At 41.6% G+C, this 17763-nt stretch overlaps 1 pseudogene; it reads left to right on the plus strand.

The window, feature by feature from the left end:
- The first annotated feature begins 294 nt into the window (after positions 1-294).
- LOC132002051 (ataxin-7-like protein 3B) lies at positions 295-604 on the plus strand (annotated as a pseudogene).
- The last annotated feature ends 17159 nt before the right edge of the window (positions 605-17763 follow it).

The raw sequence follows: 17763 nt of genomic DNA on the forward strand, positions 1-17763 counted from the left end.
TTATTTATTTGACAGGGAGAGAGACAGAGATCACAAGCAGACAGAGGCAGAGAGAGAAGCAGGCTCCCCGCTGAGCAAGGAGCCCAATGAGGGGCTCGATCTCAGGACCCTGAGATCATGACCTGAGCTGAAGGCAGCGGCTTAACCCACTGAGCCACCCAGGCGCCGGGGACACGGCCTTAATAGGCCTCCAGGCCCTGCCACAGCCGCAGGGAGCCCGAGAGAGCCTGACTTGAGAGAGCCTGACTTGTTGCTGCCTGCGCTGCTGCGCTCCGCCATGGTTTACCAATGAAAATGCAGGAAATCTCTTTGGCTAACATGGATACTAACCAGCTAGAGGCCAATTGCTTCTATACCTAACACAGGATTTTTGTTTGGGCTTCTGCGCCCAGGTGCACGGGGCAGTCGACTGTGGCTACTTCTACCTGCAGTTCACAGAAACTGGTAGTGTGAAGGATTTTGGCATTCAGCCAGTGAAAGATGGAGGGGCTGGTGGCTCCTATTTTGCTCCCTTCCTGGAGCATCTGGGAATGGGTCTGATGAGCAGTTATAATGCTCACTTCCAGAATTCCAGCAGCTGCAACATAAGAGTGTCAGAAGGTGACCAGGACAATAATATACACTGGCTTTGTGGTCTGGAGAAGTTAGGTATCTAGGTAGAAGAAAAAAAATCAAACAAAACTCCCAATTCCTGGGGAACCTGGGTGGCTCAGTGGGTTAAGCATTTTGCCTTCGACTCAGGTCATGAGCTCAGGGTCCTAGAATCGAGCCCTGCATCGGGCTCTCTGCTTGGCAGGGAGCCTGTTTTCCCCCTCTCTTTGCCTGCTGCTCTACTTGTAATCTCTCTCTCTGTCAAATAAATAAATAAAATCTTAAAAAAAAAAAAGTCCCAATTCCCACTGAAGATCCTAGCCTTTTTTTTTTTTTAAAGATTTTATTTATTTATTTGAGAGAGAGATAGAGTGCAAGAAAACATGAGCAGGGGGAGAGGCACAGAGAGAGAAGGAGAAGCAGACTCCCCACTGAACAGGGAGCCTGATGTTGGGCTCCATCCCCTGGACTCCAGGATCATGACCTGTGCCGAAGGCACTTAACCAACTGAGCCACCCAGGTGCCCGGATCCTGGCCTTTAAAAACCCAAAGTGGAAAATTTAGGAATTAGGATCCTGTTATGTTACCTGAAATCAGTTTTGAAACCTTGGGCAGGAGGAGCCATGCATCCTGTGTACTGTACCATGCTGGTTGATCTCTACACCAGGAAGTACTCAAGGTCCTATCCTGCAACCCTCCCCCCACACTCCCCACCATCCCCCACCCCACCACGCATCCACCCACCCCACCCACCCCCATCACTGTCCCCAGTGCACAGGCAAGCAGCTGTGTGCCCAGGAATCCTTTGGTTCTTCAGCCTTTCTGGCTGCCTGATATCAAGGGCTTTCTGGATAACTGACAGTTTGAACATAGCTAGCTGATGGTCAGGCCTTAATCACTGGTCCTCAGTGGGACTGCTCCTCTGATGTCTGAGCCTCTGAATGAGACTTCTCCAAGACAAATGAAAGTCAGGTATAAGATATGGATATTAATAGTCACAATTCGTGAAAACCAAGAAAAAAAATTACAACTGAATCTGGTAAGGGAAGCTCTGTGATCTTGGCCCCAACAAGAAGAAAAGATCAAAGCTACCAGTTTCCCAAAGGTCCAGCAGTTACAGCTCATGGACTTGGAGACAAGGCCTAACTTTTACTAAATAAAACCCTTTGTCTTGCCCTCCACCCCGTGGCATAGGCTTCATAAATGGATAACTTGGTTATCTAGGCAGGCTGAGGATTTATTTATGATCCCTTGAGAGGAGACAGGGGCCTCTGCAATTATGCACAAACCTCTTAAACTTCAAGACTCACATCTGGATATATTATGCTGGAACAGCAGTTTGGTGGGGCAATCATTTTCCTACTCTGAGTTACTATTTACCTTGCCAGTCCACATGTCTGACTTGGTCCTTATGCCAGGTCAATACCTGCCTCCCATGCCAGGGGCAGGCCCGAATTATAGAAGAGCACAATGGCTGTGCAGGAGACTGTGATTTTGAAAGCTGAACCCAGAGGGGACCTGTCTCCACCGCCCTCAATGTTAATGGGTTAATACTAGGAGCCAAGGAGCAAGACTGGGCCATCTGTCATTTGACTACATTTGACTACTATTGAATGCCACCGTTCCTTGGGTTGGGCCAGTCAAAGCTCGGTGATGGTGAACATCTAGAATGTCACGACCTCCAGCCCCTCATGAGGGGGGCAACCCCTTCCAGTCAGTCCCTTTTGGATATTCTTTTTTTTTTTTTTTTTTTTTTTGACAGAGAGGGATACAGCAAGAGAGGGAACACAGCAGAGGAGTGGGAGAGGGAGAAGCAGGCTTCCCACTGAGCAGGGAGCCCGATGTGGGGCTCAATCCCAGGACCCAAGGATCATGACCCGAGCCGAAGGCAGACACTTAACGACTGAGCCACCCAGGTGCCCCCCTTTTGGATATTCTTAACAAGATCTGTCCTTTAGGGGTTTTTTTTTGTTTTGAAAACTTTTTATTTACTTATTTATTTGTGAGAGAGTGAGCACACACAAGCAGGAGGAGAGGCAGGAAGAGGGAAAGGGAGAAGCAGACCGCCCACTGAGCAGGCAGCCTGGTGCGGGACTCTATCCCAGGACCCTGGGATCATGACTTGAGCTGAAGTCAAATGCTTAATGGACTAAGCCACCCAGGCTCCACAAATTTTTCTTTTTTTTTTTCTTTCTTTCTTTTTTTTTTTCCTTGTTCTTTTAGGAGATCAGAGAAGAATCTTTCTGGTGGGTTCCTCTGTTGGGATTAAGATGGGGGAGAGAACATAATTTTTTGTGTATGAAAAGCAATGTCATGCCTAAGCATTTTCCTATAGGACTGCCTTACTAGAAGCCTTCCTACTGTGTCTTGTGTCTTACTTTGTAAGGAGTTACCTCTTCCCACCTTCACCTGGATACTGCCTCTTAGGACCTAAGCAGAAGACCAGTAAAGGCTAACTGACACACGCCGGGATGGAGTGGGTCCTGATCTATTCTCTCTAACCCTTGCTCTTCATATATCCTTCCTTATCCCAGAAGGAACTGTTTGGACTGTATGGACTGATTTGTTAAGGGAACCATAGGAGTAGGATCTCAAGACTGTTTTTGCATTTTCCCCCTAAAGCTGTCTGATCAGCATTGGGGTATAGTTACAGGTTGGTATTCAATACAAGAATTATGATAACTTTTTAGAAAGCTAGACCTTGATAAGAGCTAAAATAATTTTGGGTTATCTGCCCTTGGCTTTATAGACATCTCCTTCTAAAGGGATACAGAGGGAAAGGAGGGTTTAAGTGAAACCCTGGCCTACTTACAAATAATGTCTAGGAAACAGGTTAAAGGTAAGGTCATGGTTCACTCTTGCTTCAGAGAGGGAGCTCTGATTGTGACATTGCTGTTTCCTTTTTGATCTTTCTCTTGGTGAGAGGTAGAAGAAATGGAAAGTAATTTGGGATAATCATTGGTTCATATTACTTCCCCTTATACACACACCCAGGCGCCCCAGTACTAATACAATTTTTTTAAATGACTTTGAAAATTAAAGAAATTAAAAAAAAAGTTTTATGCCATTCCCTTTAACAATTGTTTTTATAAAATTACTTTTGTAAAAATTACTTTCGACTAAAAGATTTTTATGTTTGCAAACATTTAGTTCCCTGATTTCTTAAACTTCTAAAACTAAACTTTTATTTTCTTCCAATGATGATATTACATGCCCTTTGCAGAATCTAGAAAATGTAAGAAAGCATAAGATGAAAATAATAGGAGACACCTGGGTGGCTCAGTCAGTTAAGCACCTGCCTCCAGCTCAGGTCATGATCCTAGGGTCCTGGGATGGAGAGTCCCACATTGGGCTCCCTGCTCAGCAGGAAGCCTTCTTCTCTCTCTCCCTCTGCCCCTGCTTGTGCGTTTTCTCCCTCTCTCTCTCTCTCTCTCTCTCTCTCTCTGACAAATAAATAAAATCTTAAAAAAAGAAAAAGAAGAAAATAATAATAATAGACCATCACCCCACTATCTTATGATCCCTAGTCTAAGCAGCTTTTTGGCATATTTCCTTCCAGTCCTTTTTAAAATACGCATTTTAACATAGTTAAGATCACACTTTGTTCGAACTTTTTTATCTGATTTTTTTTTTTTTTTTAGAGATTTTATTTATTTATTTGACAGACAGAGATCACAAGTAGGCAGAGAGGCAGGCAGAGAGAGAGGAGGAAGCAGGCTCCCTGCTAGGCAGAGAGCCTGATGTGGGGCTCAATCCCAGGACCCTGGGATCATGACCTGAGCCAAAAGCAGAGGCTTTAACCCACTGAGCCACCCAGGCGCCCCTTTACCCGATGTTTTATCTTTTTTTCCACTCACTAAGAATTTTGTAAATACAATTTCAGCAGCTCCAAAATGTTACATAAGAGAAGGTACAGTCCCTTATTATTAGGCATTTAAGTGACTTCTAATTTTTTACTATTACAAATGATAACTTTTACATAAATGTATAAAGTATTATGAAGTTATTTCCTAGGAGAAAATTCTCAAATGTGGGATATCTATATTGAGTAGTGTCAAAATTTTAAAGTTTTTAAATTAAAAAATTTTTAAATTAATATATACTGCCAGACTGGTTTTTAAAGGGTTTGTCCTAAATTCCACTTGCACTGTTATGTGGGAGAGAAAACAAACTAAGTATTTCCAAGCTCTAAAAAGGGCAGGCTTCTCAGAATCTCTGAGCAAAGGCTGTAGTAACTACAAATGTAGCCCCAGTCAAAAACTAAACACTGTGGGGTGCCTGGGTGGCTCAGTTGTTAAGCGTGCCTTTGGCTCAGGTCTTGATTCCAAGGTCCTGGGTTTGACTGGGATCTATCCCTGTGTTGGGCTCTTTGCTCAGCAGGAAGCCTGCTTTTCCCTCTCTCACTCCCCCTACTTCTGTTCTCTCTCTCTCTCTGTCAAATAAATACATAAATAAAATCTTTTTTAAAAAAATTAAATACTGGCTTGGTAGCATAAGAGTCCCAGATTTGGGGAGAACTGGGGACTTACACACTTTGTTACTCACTTTGATGTTTCCCAAGAACCTAAGAAACACACCTTTTAAACCACTAAGTACCCCCACCTTGCAGGTTGACAATGTTTTAGAGAGAGAGTTCCTTAAGATTAGACAACATCAACAAAACATCTGGCTGGGTCTCCAAAATTCCTGGGAGGCTATGACCCAAGATCACTTACAACTTTGGGGAGAGTGAGGCTCTCTAGGGGATCCCTGGAGGGATCACCGGTTCTAGCAGACGGTAAATGCAGCTCTGAGTTTTTCTTGTTTGGACAGCCCTTGGTCCAGTTCCACAATCCTTTCCGAGACTTAGATCTCTCCCAATTCTCCCCCAGACTTTCATAATCTTGAGAGAAACTCCAAGCTTCCCCTTTGTCTCTCTCACCCTTGCGTGCTTGCTTGCTCTAACTCAGCCCACCCCCACCCCATCCTCACTGGAATGCTCTGGTTCTCTCTAGTCTTTCTTCCCCGCCCCCCCACTTGTCTCTTACTTTCCTGTGTCTCTTTGAAAGATTTTCTGTAAACTCTTTTAATGTTATTCTGTTTCTCTCTCTCTGCCCCTGTGAACCTTTGCAAACTTTCTTTCACTCTCTCTATGTCCTTCTGGATTTCTCAAACTTCCAGCCCTTTCCTCTTAGATGGGGACAAAACCGACATTCACTAGGAGCAGACTCTATTTTTTGTCCCCAGATTTCTCTCACTTAGACTTTTCTATTATTCCAAATGGCACATGTAACATCCTCAATTTTGCAGGAGTTCCTTCCAGCCTCTCTCAAATCCAGACAGCTTTTTTGCACCCTGTTACCAAGTATATACCAAGTATTCTTAGGAATACTCCTAGCACTGTTAGCCCTCTAAACCCAAGCACAACATCCTTCTGGTATTTATCCTTATCATTAAGTCCAAGAAAGTATCACTTATATCATGCCCATATTTTCCTCTCTGTCCAAATTAGGATACATGAGAGCACACGTTTATATGCATACTTACAGTTACAACAAGATAGGACACTTCAAATCTGGGCTGTCTTCAAAAATCTGGGACATGATGTTGCTATAAATTCACCTATCCAGAATCTTAGCTTTCAAGCAGTTTCACAGGCAAGAACTCTGAACATCCCGAGAATGGCCGGGAAGTTTCTGTTCGTTATGTTATACTCGGACTAAAAAGAGATCTTTGCTTTTTGCCCACCCTGGGAACCAGAATTTTGACTGTACCTCAGGTAGGGTCTAGCCATGCAGATTGCTATCTATAGGTCATACATAGAGGGATTTTTTTTTTAAACTGGAGACTTTATGAAGGTCATTTAAGGGTTCACTGGGAAAGACTGAACCTATGCTCTGAGTATACAGTATATATTCAGTTATTCAGAGTATATAGAGTATACAGTTATTATATTTATAGATTTTTAATGTATATTTATGCTATATAATATACAGTTATTATATATACATAATATATATTATGAATATATATTATATTCAGAGTATACAGTTCACCGCCCATTGACTTACACATAAAACCCCAGGAAGATCTTCAAAGATGGCTTAATAGGTTTTGGTTTAGACTTTCAGTTCCTCCTCCATAAAAAAACAAAAACAAAAACAAAACAAAACAAAACCTAGGGAAAGCTCTTAACTAATGTGAATTCCTCAGGTCTGATTTGGGCTTTCTGCTCCTTCTCTTGTTTGCCACCATTAATCTAAATCTCCATGGTTGCATTTGCTAAGGGTTCACTTTAAGTATGGTCTTAATCATATTTCTGAGGAAGTTTGCTTCCTCCAGTAAGTCTGCAAAAGTCTCCCTTCTTATTCTTCATTGTCCTTGCAACTGGTGTTATCTCTTTGTGAATTAATTTTGCTCTGCCTAGCTCTCAATAATCCTAACTCTTTTTGTCACATGTCTTGTCTGTGTTGCAATTTTCCACCCATTTTTGTCCTCCCCTACCGTAAAGGGAGTATTTTAAACCCTTTTTTGTTTGTTTGTTTCTGGAGAAGAGCAGCTTGCTGATTGGAGGATCCACATTTAAAATGGACCCCCAGAGACACATGTGTGGCCTGAGACATCCTGTGTAATTCAATAAACATCCACCTCTCCCCCACCCCCACCTTTGCTGGCTAGAGCAAGCAGGACAGTGGGAGAGGGGAAGGAGTTATTTGTCTTGTGCTTAAGCATTTGGGACTCAGTCTTGGGCAGACTGCATATGTTGTAGAGCTTATGCATGCACTTCGCTCCCAAATATAACTTTCAGCTCTTACTTTTCATGCAGTCCCAACAAGTTTGGATGTCTAGTTTCTACGGCCAAAACAGATAAAAAACAACAACTAATGGATGGAAGAGGGGAGGGGACAGACTAAGAAGAGTGGTTAAGAGCACAAATTCTGGAGTCAGCCTGTGAGTTTGCATTTTGGCACAGCTGCTTCAATGCTGTACGATGTTGAATGATGAACTTGACCTTTTTGCCTCAATTTCCTTATCTGTAAAATGGGAATAATAATGGTACCTATTTCATACAGTGGTCATAAGTATCTATAGTTAATGTACATAAAGTCACTGCAACAGTAAGGACTATATGAGTATTAAGTGGAGTTGGCACACAATGAACAGTTTTTATGAAAAGTAAAGGAAATAACTAGCGCAGACCAAAATAGATGCTCAAGTGCTCCTTACCATTTGCTAAATATGCTTTAGGCTTGCATCCTATTAAACATTTGCAACATGGTGCTTCCGTGGCCTGATAAATCCTATTGCCTTTCTTTGCTGGCAATCTGTTCATTTTGTGTCACCCAACTTAAATGCATTCTGCCCTCTGAAGCCTCTCTTCTTTTCTTTGGAGAGAATGAGTCACCCCCTCTTCTTCAATTCTGCAGCACTGACCCCATCACCTCATTTGATGGTATTGTGTTATAATTACTTATTTATGAATTTTCTTCCTCACCAGATTTTATGGTCCTCCTCCATGGTTGGAGCCACATCTTATTTTCACAGCATCTCCCACAGTACTTGGCCCACAATAAATGTTTTGATGAATGGATGAATAATAGCTAACACTTACATAGTGCTTAGTTCTAGGCTCTGTTCCAATGCTTTACAAGTATTAACTCGTTTAATCTTGACAACAATCCTAAGAAGTATTATTATCTTCTCTAACTTAACTGATAAGGTAAATGACACAAAAGAGGTTATGTAATTTGTCTAGAGTGACCTCAGCTATTAATTGTGAACATCAGGATTCAAATCTAAGCAGCTGGTGTCAGAGACCAGGCTTTTAACCAATACACTACAATGCCTCGCAGAGAACAAGGGAACAAAATCACACACAAACTTGGCTTTCCCAAAAGTCTCACTTTCTTAGGTTTTGGAATGGCTCATTCATTCATCCAACAAATATTTACATAGTATTTTCTATGTGTACACCATCATGTTAAAACACCTATCTCTAATTTTCCCTTCTCATTTTCTCTACCTGACCCCCCCACCCATGTCTACTAGCTCTACTGTTCTGTAAAGTTCTTTAATTTTCTCTTTCTCTGTTTTTTTAATGTTTATTTCTGTCCATTTCTTAAATGTGTTATGTTCTCTCTCAGCTCTGTTACACGATGCCACTCTGACTGGTTAATTCATGCTTATCCTTCAGTTCTTAGCTTGAATTACTTCCTTCTGAAAGCCTTCTATGATACTACTAGTAAGGTAGGTAGTCCTGCTCTGAGTTCCCCATGACACTTTACCCATGCCCTTATCATAACATTTGTCATACTTAACTGTTTTTGCCCACTTACTTGTCTGCCTTTTGTACTGGGCTATAGTTCTGTGAGAGCAAGGACTGAGTCTTAGCCAGGTTATCAGTGAATCTGCAGCACTTATCCTGATGGTCAGCACATAGTAGATGTTTGATAAATATTTGTTGAATGACTGACTGAAGCATGAACAAGACAAAATCTCTATGCTTAAGAAATCTAGTGGAGGGGGGGAAGTCTAGAGGGGATACCGGGGGGAAAAGAACAGATTTATAATTCTACCTGGGATAAAATGAGAGAGGGGAGTTCAGCAGAGTCTTAAAGAATGAGTAAGAGTCTATGAAAAGGAAAGGAAAATGTGGTATAGAGGTGATAAGCAAGAACTGTACTAACAATGGCTCGGTTGCCTAAGTGGCTACACCATTTTTCTGTATGCCCCAAAGTAACATTAATCTAAACTTAGTCCTACAATTGACTGATCTAATATGAGTTTAGAAGCTATAGGAAATAACTTAAAAGGAACTATAATGGCAATGGAATACTATGCAGCAATCAAAAAGACGAAACTCTTGCCATTTGCAATGAGGTGGATGGAACTAGAGGGTGTGATGCTAAGCAAAATGTCAGTCAGAGAAAGACAATTACCATATGATCTCTCTGATATAAGGAATTTGAGAGGCTGGGCAGGAGGTCGTAGGGGGAAGAGAGGGAAAAATGAAACAAGATGGGACAGGGGAGGGAGAAAAACCATAAGTGATTCTTAATCTCAGGAAACAAACTGAAGGTTGCTGGGGGGCTGGGGAGAGAGTTATAGGGTGGCTGGATTATGGACATTGGGGAGGGTACGTGCTATGGTGAGTACTGTGAGTTGTATAAGCCTGATGATTCACAGACCTATACCCCTACTGATCAGAGAGCCTGATGCAGGGCTCAATCCCAGGACCCTGAGATCATGACCTGAGCTGAGGCAGAGACTTAACCCACTGAACTAGGGGCACCTGGGTGGCTCAGTCAGCTAAGTGTCTGCCTTCGGCTCAGGTCATGATCCCAGGGTCCTGGGATGGAGCCCTGTGTTGGGCTCTGCTCAGCAGGGAGTCTGCTTCTCCCTCTCCCTCTGCCTTCTGCTCCCCCTACTTGTGTTCTCTGTCTGTCTGTCTCTCTCTCTGTCAAATTAATAAATAAATAAAATCTTTAAAATTGTTTTCTAGGGGCACCTGGGTGACTCAATGGGTTAAGCCTCTGCCTTCGGCTCAGGTCATGATCTCAGGGTCCTGGGATCGAGTCCGGCATTGGGCTCTCTGCTCTGCAGGGAGCCTGCTTCCTCTTCCTCTCTCTCTCTGCCTGCCTCTCTGCCTACTTGTGAGCTCTGTCAAATAAATAAATAAAGTCTTGGGGCACCTGGGTGGCTCAGTGGGTTGGGCCACTGCCTTCGGCTCAGGTCATGATCTCTGGGTTCTGGGATTGAGTCCCGCATCGGGCTCTCTGCTCAGCGGGGGCCTGTGCTTCCCTTCCTCTCTCTCTGCCTGCCTCTCTGCCTACCTGTGATCTCTGTCTGTCAAATAAATAAATAAAATCTTTAAAAAAATAAATAAATAAATAAATAAATAAATAAATAAAGTCTTTAAAAAATTTGTTTTCTAGGGCGCCTGGGTGGCTCAGTGGGTTAAGCCGCTGCCTTCGACTCAAGTCATGATCTCAGGGTCCTGGGATCGAGTCCCGCATCAGGCTCTCTGCTCAGCAGGGAGCCTGTTTCCCTCACTCTCTCTGCCTGCCTCTCCGTCTACTTGTGATTTCTCTCTGTCAAATAAATAAATAAAATCTTTAAAAAATAAATAAATAAATTTTTAAAAAACTACATAAATAAATAATGTTTTCTAGATTCTTTTTACTCCTTAAGATCCTTTTCTGTGAATTCCCATGAAAGTCTCTTCTTATCTCTATCATCATATTTATTATGCTGCATTGCCATTGTCAAAGTGTCTCTTTTATTTAAGGCCTGGGATTAAGGTACTTTTTTTTTTTTAAATATTTTATTTATTTATTTGAGAGAGAGAGAGAATGAGCAGTGGGAGGGACAGAGGGGGAGAGAGAGAGAGAGAGAGAGAAAGAGAAGCAGACTTCCCACTAAGCAAGAAGCTGGATTAGGTGGGGGCTCCATCCCAGGACCCCCGGATCATGACCCAAATGGAAGGGAGATGTTTAATCAACTGAGCCACCCAGGCACCCCGATTAAGGAACTTTAAAGTCTGATTCAATTCTGTATATGTCTAGTACCCAGAACAAAGCCAATCCCAGGGAGAGGAACTGTGAATACTCTAGCATGACCATAAAGTCTTAAATGAGCTGACCCCCAGCAGTCTTTCAGCTTTGTCTCATGTCCCATACTCAGTGCTCCAGTTTTTAGGAACTGAACCTTTCAGGTCCCTGAACAAAACTGGGTTAGGGTTAGGGTTAGGGTTAGGGTTAGGCCTCTGGGCCTTCCCACATGCCAATGCCACCTCCAGTCTCTTCCCACTCATTTCCCCAACTCCTCATCCAACTAGCTCCTGCTCATCCTTCAGATTTTAACTTAAACATTACTTTTAATGGAAGCCTTCCCCTACCCAAAGACAAGTTTAGACATTCCTATTATATGGACTTATAATACTCAATATTCCTTGCTTCTATTATTTATCATACTTATAAATACTTGATCATCTCTCCAATAGATCATAAGTTTCATAATTCAGCACTTGAACAAAGTGTGTAAGATAACAAGTGCTCAACAAAAATAATTTTGAATAAGTTACTGAATAAATTAATAAAATGCTATTGTTTATAGTATGATTTTAGTGGCTCGGCTTTTAGGAAGCTCTGTACGGTGTTACAATAGATTGGAATCAACTAAATCAAACCAGTGAGTCACCATTGAGAATTCACTTTCACCATTCACCATTAAGAATCGGGATTATTGGGGTGCCTGGGTGGCTCAGTTGGTTAAGCATCTGCCTCCTGCTCAAATCATGATCCCAGAGTCCTGGGATGAAGTCCCACATTGGGGTCCCCCTGCTTAACAGGGAGCCCGCTTCTCCCTCTTTCTCTGTCTGCCACTCCCCCTGCTTGTGCTTTCTCACTCTCTCTGTCAAATGAATAAATAAAATCTTATTTAAAAAAAAAGAACCAGGATTGTTGAGGTGCGTGGGTGGCTCAGTCCACAGAACATGAGGCTCTTGATATCCGAGTCGTGAGTTCGAACCCCACATTCACGCAAAGCTTACTTAAAAAAAATAAAAAAGGCAAGAAAATACTTGTTTTCTCTCTCTCTTTTTTTAAAGATTTTATTTATTTGACAGACAGAGATCACAAGTAGGCAGAGAGAGGGGAGGGAAGCAGTCTCCCTGCTGAGCAGAGAGCCTGATGCAGGGCTCAATCCCGGGACCCTGAAATCATGACCTGAGCCGAAGGCAGAGACTTAACCCACTGAACTACCCAGGCGCCCAGAAAATGCTTGTTTTCTGAGCTTACTTTTCCTGCACTAGCTTTCAACTCATCTCTTGCTCCAGGTCCTTCTTCCTGGTTCTTCATAGCCTTGCCCTAGCCAGCCTGGCCCAGGATTCACCTTTCCTCAGCAGCCTTTCCTAGAGCATCAGAATATGATTGCTCCTAGATCCAGACCATTTTACTCAACACCTCTCCAGCTCCTACCAATTTCTGGTAAGCTATAGCACAAGGCATGGGACTGGGTGGTGTGGAGGAGCCAAAGAAAAGACAGTTTTTGCCCTCAATGAGCTCCCAGTCTACTGAGGAGACAAAGGATAAATACAAAAAGCAAAATAACATAGCATACTGTATACTTAAATGCCAAATACTTTATTTCTTTAAATTTTTTTAAAGATTATAGTTCTATTTATTTGAGAGAGAGAGAGAAAGACAAAGAGGGCACGAGGAAGGTGAGCGACCATGAGTGGGGAGGAGAGGGAGAAGCAGGTCTCCCGCTGAGCAGGGAGCCTGAGGTGGGGCTCAGGGCTTCATCCCCAGGATCCCAGGATCATGACGGAGCCTAAGGTACTCACTGAACTGACTGAGCCACCATGGTGCCCCTTTGCCAAATACTCTAAATGCCCAGAGCATTCATGAGAAAGTTCAGAGGAGCCATTATCCCTGAGTCTTCCTTATTGCCGCACATGCAATCACTCTCCAAGTCTTGTTGCTATTTCCTCCTTACCTCGTCTATATTTCCCTTTCCTACTGTTCCCACTACTACTGCCTTGGTGTAGACTCCGTTCACTTTTCTCTACACTACTGCCACTCTCCTGGTTTACATTCTTGCTTCTATTCTCAATCCCCATTAAATATCTCTTGTAGCCAGAGTCAGCCTCCTAAAACAGGAATCTAACCACACCCCTCACCTGCTGAAACCTTCTAACAGCTTCTCCTTGCTCTCAGGATAAAGTGCAAGCATTCAGGGTCCTTTACAATCTGCCCTCAACTCACATTTTTTACCTTAAGGCAAAGGCAGGAGCAAGAGGAGGGTAGTTCAAATTTTGGCTATTGTTCAGTGGTAAATCTGTACAAGGGAATAAGGTAAGGCTTTATCACAAATATTCATTTTGGCACTGAACTATATATTTCTTTTTTTATATATAAGATTTTATTTTTGGAGCACATGGCTGGCTCAGTCAGTGGAGCATGCAGCTCTTGATCTCAGGGTTGTGAGTTCGAGCCCCACACTGAGTATAGAGATAAATAAGTCTTGATCTTGGGGTTGTGACTTTGAGTCCCCCATGGGCTCACAACCCCAAGATCAAGAGCCAGGTAGGTGCCATAATATTTCCTTTTTTTAGGATATATTTGTTCATTTGAGAGAGAGGTCATGCACGCACAGTGGAGGGGCAGAGAGAGAGGGAGAATCCTAAGCAGACTCCACGCTGAGCACAGAGCCAGACACGGGGCTTGATCTCACGACCCTGAGATCATGACCTGAGCCAAAATCAAGAGTCAGATGCTTAACCAACTTCCCCACCCAGGCACCCCATATTTCATTTTTACTGAAATAAATCTGGTATACCTAAAAATTATAGAAAATATAATGAATACTATAGTCCCACAACCCACTGAAGAAATGAAACTACCAATAAAATTAAAGCCCCTATATACTTGTCCACAGTTGTCTAATCCTTTCTTCCTCTCCTTTAGCGTCCATAAGTATTCACTATCATGAATTCAGTGTTTTTCTTTCCTATGTATGCTGCTTTTTTTTTTTAACTTAAATTCCGATTAGTTAACATACATTGTAATATTAGTTTCAGGTGTACAAGTTAGTGATTCAACACTTCCATACATGACCCAGTGCTCATCATAGCAAGTGTACTCTTTAATCCCCATCACCTGTTTCACCCATCCATCTACCTACCTCCTCTCTGGTAACTACGAGTTCTCTATAGTTAAGAGTCTGTTTTTTTATTTGCATCTCTTTCTCTCTTTATCCCCTATGCTCATTTGTTTTGTTTCTTAAATTCCACATATGAGTCTTTCTCTGACTATTTCTCTTAACATAATACTCTCTAGCTGTATCCATGTCATTGCAAATGGCATGCTGTCATTCCTTTTGATGGCTGCATAATATTCCATTGTATATGTATACCACATTTTCTTTATCCATTCATTAGTCAGTGATATTTGTGCTCTTCCCATAATTGGCTATTGTAGATAATGCAGCTATAAACATTGGGGTGCATGTATCCCTTTGAATTAGTATTTTGTATTCTTTGGGTAAATACCTAGTAGTGCCATTGCTGGATCATAGGGTAGTTCTAGTTTTAACTTTCTGGGGAAACTCCATACTGTTTTCCAGAATGGCTGTACCAGTTTGCATTCCCACTAACAGTGTAGGAGGGTTCCCCTTTCTTCACATCCTTGCCAACACCTGTTGTTTCATGTGTTGTTGATTTTAGCAATTCTGACAAGTATGAGGTAATACCTCATTGTAGTTTTGATTTGTACTTCTCCAATGATGAGTGATGTAGAGAATCTTTGTATGGGTCTGTTAGCCATCTGTATGTCCTCTTTGGGAAAAAGTCTATTCATGTCTTCTGTTTATTTTTTAATTGGATTATTTGTCTTCTGGGGTGTTGGGTTGTATAGGTTCTTTAGATATTTTTGGCTACTAACCATTTATCAGATATGTCATTTGAAAATACCTTCTTCTATTCCATAGGTTACCCTATGTATGCTTCTAGATTTTTTTTTTGAGGAATCTTATTTATTTATAAAGTAAGCTTTATGCCCAATGTGGGGCATGAACTCATGGCCTCAAGGTCAAGAGATGCAGGCTTTCTGGGGCGCCTGGGTGGCTCAGTGGGTTAAGCCGCTGCCTTCGGCTCAGGTGATGATCTCATGGTCCTGGGATTGAGTCCCGCATTGGGCTCTGTGCTCAGCACGGAGCCTGCTTCCTCCTCTCTCTCTCTCTGCCTGCCTCTCTGCCTACTTGTGATATCTCTCTGTCGAATAAATAAATAAAATCTTTAAAAAAAAAAAAAGAGAGAGAGAGAGATGCAGGCTTTCTCAACTGAGCCATCCAGGAACACTTGCTCCTAGACTTTCAATGCATATTTGTATCCCTGAACAATATATTGTATTATTTTGCATCCTAACTCTTTAATTTTTTAAAGATTTTATTTTTGAGTAATCTCCCACTTTTAAGTAATCTCCCATTCCCATTGGGTGGTAATCCCCACCCAATGTGGGGCTTGAACTCACAAAGGTTAAGAGTCACACACTCCACTGACTGAGCCAGCCAGGAGCCCCATTTTTTAACTCTTTAATTCAAAATAACTTTAAATTTTAAATTTATAGAAGAGTTGCATAAATAGCAAGCAGTTTTTCTGACTATCTTACTCAGCTATGTTGTCATTTTAAATAAAAAGGCATCAGGCAGACGTTCTTAAAACTGGAAGAATTCAAGGAATCCAGCATCCTTCTTAAAAAACAAACAAACAAAAAAACTTCTTAATGCTGAAATCCAGCTAATCAAGGCATGAATCTATATAAAGAAAAGAAAGTATAAAGGACTGATGGTGAAATGGAATCCATTTAAATCTAGAACTAAGCCTAAACAGCTAGAGGAATTATAATTACAAAAGAAAATGTAAACATTATGGATCTTGGCAAATTAAAAATAATGAGCAACAAAAATTAGGCAGTACTGGAGAGGAGACAGGGGGAAGTATGATAGTATTAGTCACCCAACCATGACAGACAATAATCAGTCAATATTGTCTAACACTAAAATGCATACTTTCAAGGCACTTGGGTAGCTTAGTTGATTAAGTGTCTGACTTGATTTCAGCTCAGGTTGGGATCTCAGGGTCTTGACATCGAATTCCACGTCAGGCTCTGTGGTCAGTGTGGAGTCTGCTCTAGATTCTCTCTCCCTCTGCCTCTGCCCTCCCCATGCTCATGTTCTCTCAAAAATAAATAAATAATAAATAAACAAATAAAATCTTTTTAAAATTGCATAGTTTAAAAAATAACAACTCCAGGGGAGCCTGGATGGCTCAGTCTGTTAAGCATCTACCTTCAGCTCAGGTCATGATCTCATGGTCCTGGAATTGAGCTCAGCGGGGAGTCTGTCCCTCCCCGCCTCCCAACTTGTGTGCTCTCTTGCTCCTAAATAAATAAAGAGAGGGAGCAAAAGAGAGACAGAGAGAGCATGAGCAGAGGGAGAGGGAGAGGGAGAAGCAGGCTCCCGCGAAGCTGGGAGCCAGACATTTGACTCAGTCCTGTGACCTGGAGATCATGAGCTGAGCCAAAGGCAGATGCTTAACCATCTGAGCCACCCAGGTTCCCCAATAAATAAAATCTTTTGAAAAAAAAAAAAAAACCAACAACTCCAATTATTTTCATAATCTTCTTATAACTATCATTTATCAATTTCTTTTGTTTTTTTTAATTTCCTAGGCTAATTTCAATAAGAGCTTTTTATCTAAATCTTTTATTTGAAATATTTTCCCCAGTTTGAGCCCTTTGGATTTATTTCATATGTTGATTATGTTTTGTAAATACATATAGAGATGTCCAGAATGATTTTCATTCACATTAAAGATGTTATTTTGAGTGTCAGAATTAAGAGTGATCTGTTATTTTCTTCCTTGTGTTTCTTCGGTACTACTTGAATTTTTTATGAGCATGTATTGTTATTTTTTTATATCATTATTTTTAAAGTATGATAAATTTCTACTCTAAAAAAGTAGAGAGAGGGACTTTGGTTCTGAGGAAATAACCTCTTGCTTTTGAGAAGCAGATTCTTTCACAAATACCAAAGTAATGGTTATATTATTGAGTGCCTATGCTATGCCAAAGAGTTTTCATACAGTATCTTTATGACTCATCACTATGATAAAAGCTAGGCATGATAATCCCTAATCTACAGATGAAGCTCAGGGTGATAAAGCCTTTTGCCCAAAGTCACATATCCTCAAAAGGTCAAAATCAAGATGCGTACTCGGACCTCTTGGACTCTTTCCATTGAACCACTAGTGTGTCCATATAGTTAGAGTGAACTTATTATAATTAAACTTTCTCTTTGAATTTCCACAACCTTGCATTTTTCTCTGGATGCTTGATGATCAACAGTAGGACACCCTCAAAAATTCTGGAAATAAGATTGCCCCTGAAATAAAATCCACTCTCCACAAACGAAATTAGCCATTTTAAGAACCCATGTGTAAAACTGAAAAGTTTGGGAACGCTCAGAACTTCAGTCAAGATGACCTGGGAGTCTCAAAGCTTCAGGCCTAGAAACTGCCTGCAATGTAATAACTGGAAACCACATCAATTGTAATATATCCCATTTGGAGAACATCTGTGTGCACAGAAAGGGAGGATGGTCAACCAAGGAACCTAAAAAAAGGGAAGTCAT

The sequence above is a fragment of the Mustela nigripes genome, chromosome 14 (assembly GCF_022355385.1).
Source record: "Mustela nigripes isolate SB6536 chromosome 14, MUSNIG.SB6536, whole genome shotgun sequence".
Lineage (NCBI taxonomy): Eukaryota > Metazoa > Chordata > Mammalia > Carnivora > Mustelidae > Mustela > Mustela nigripes.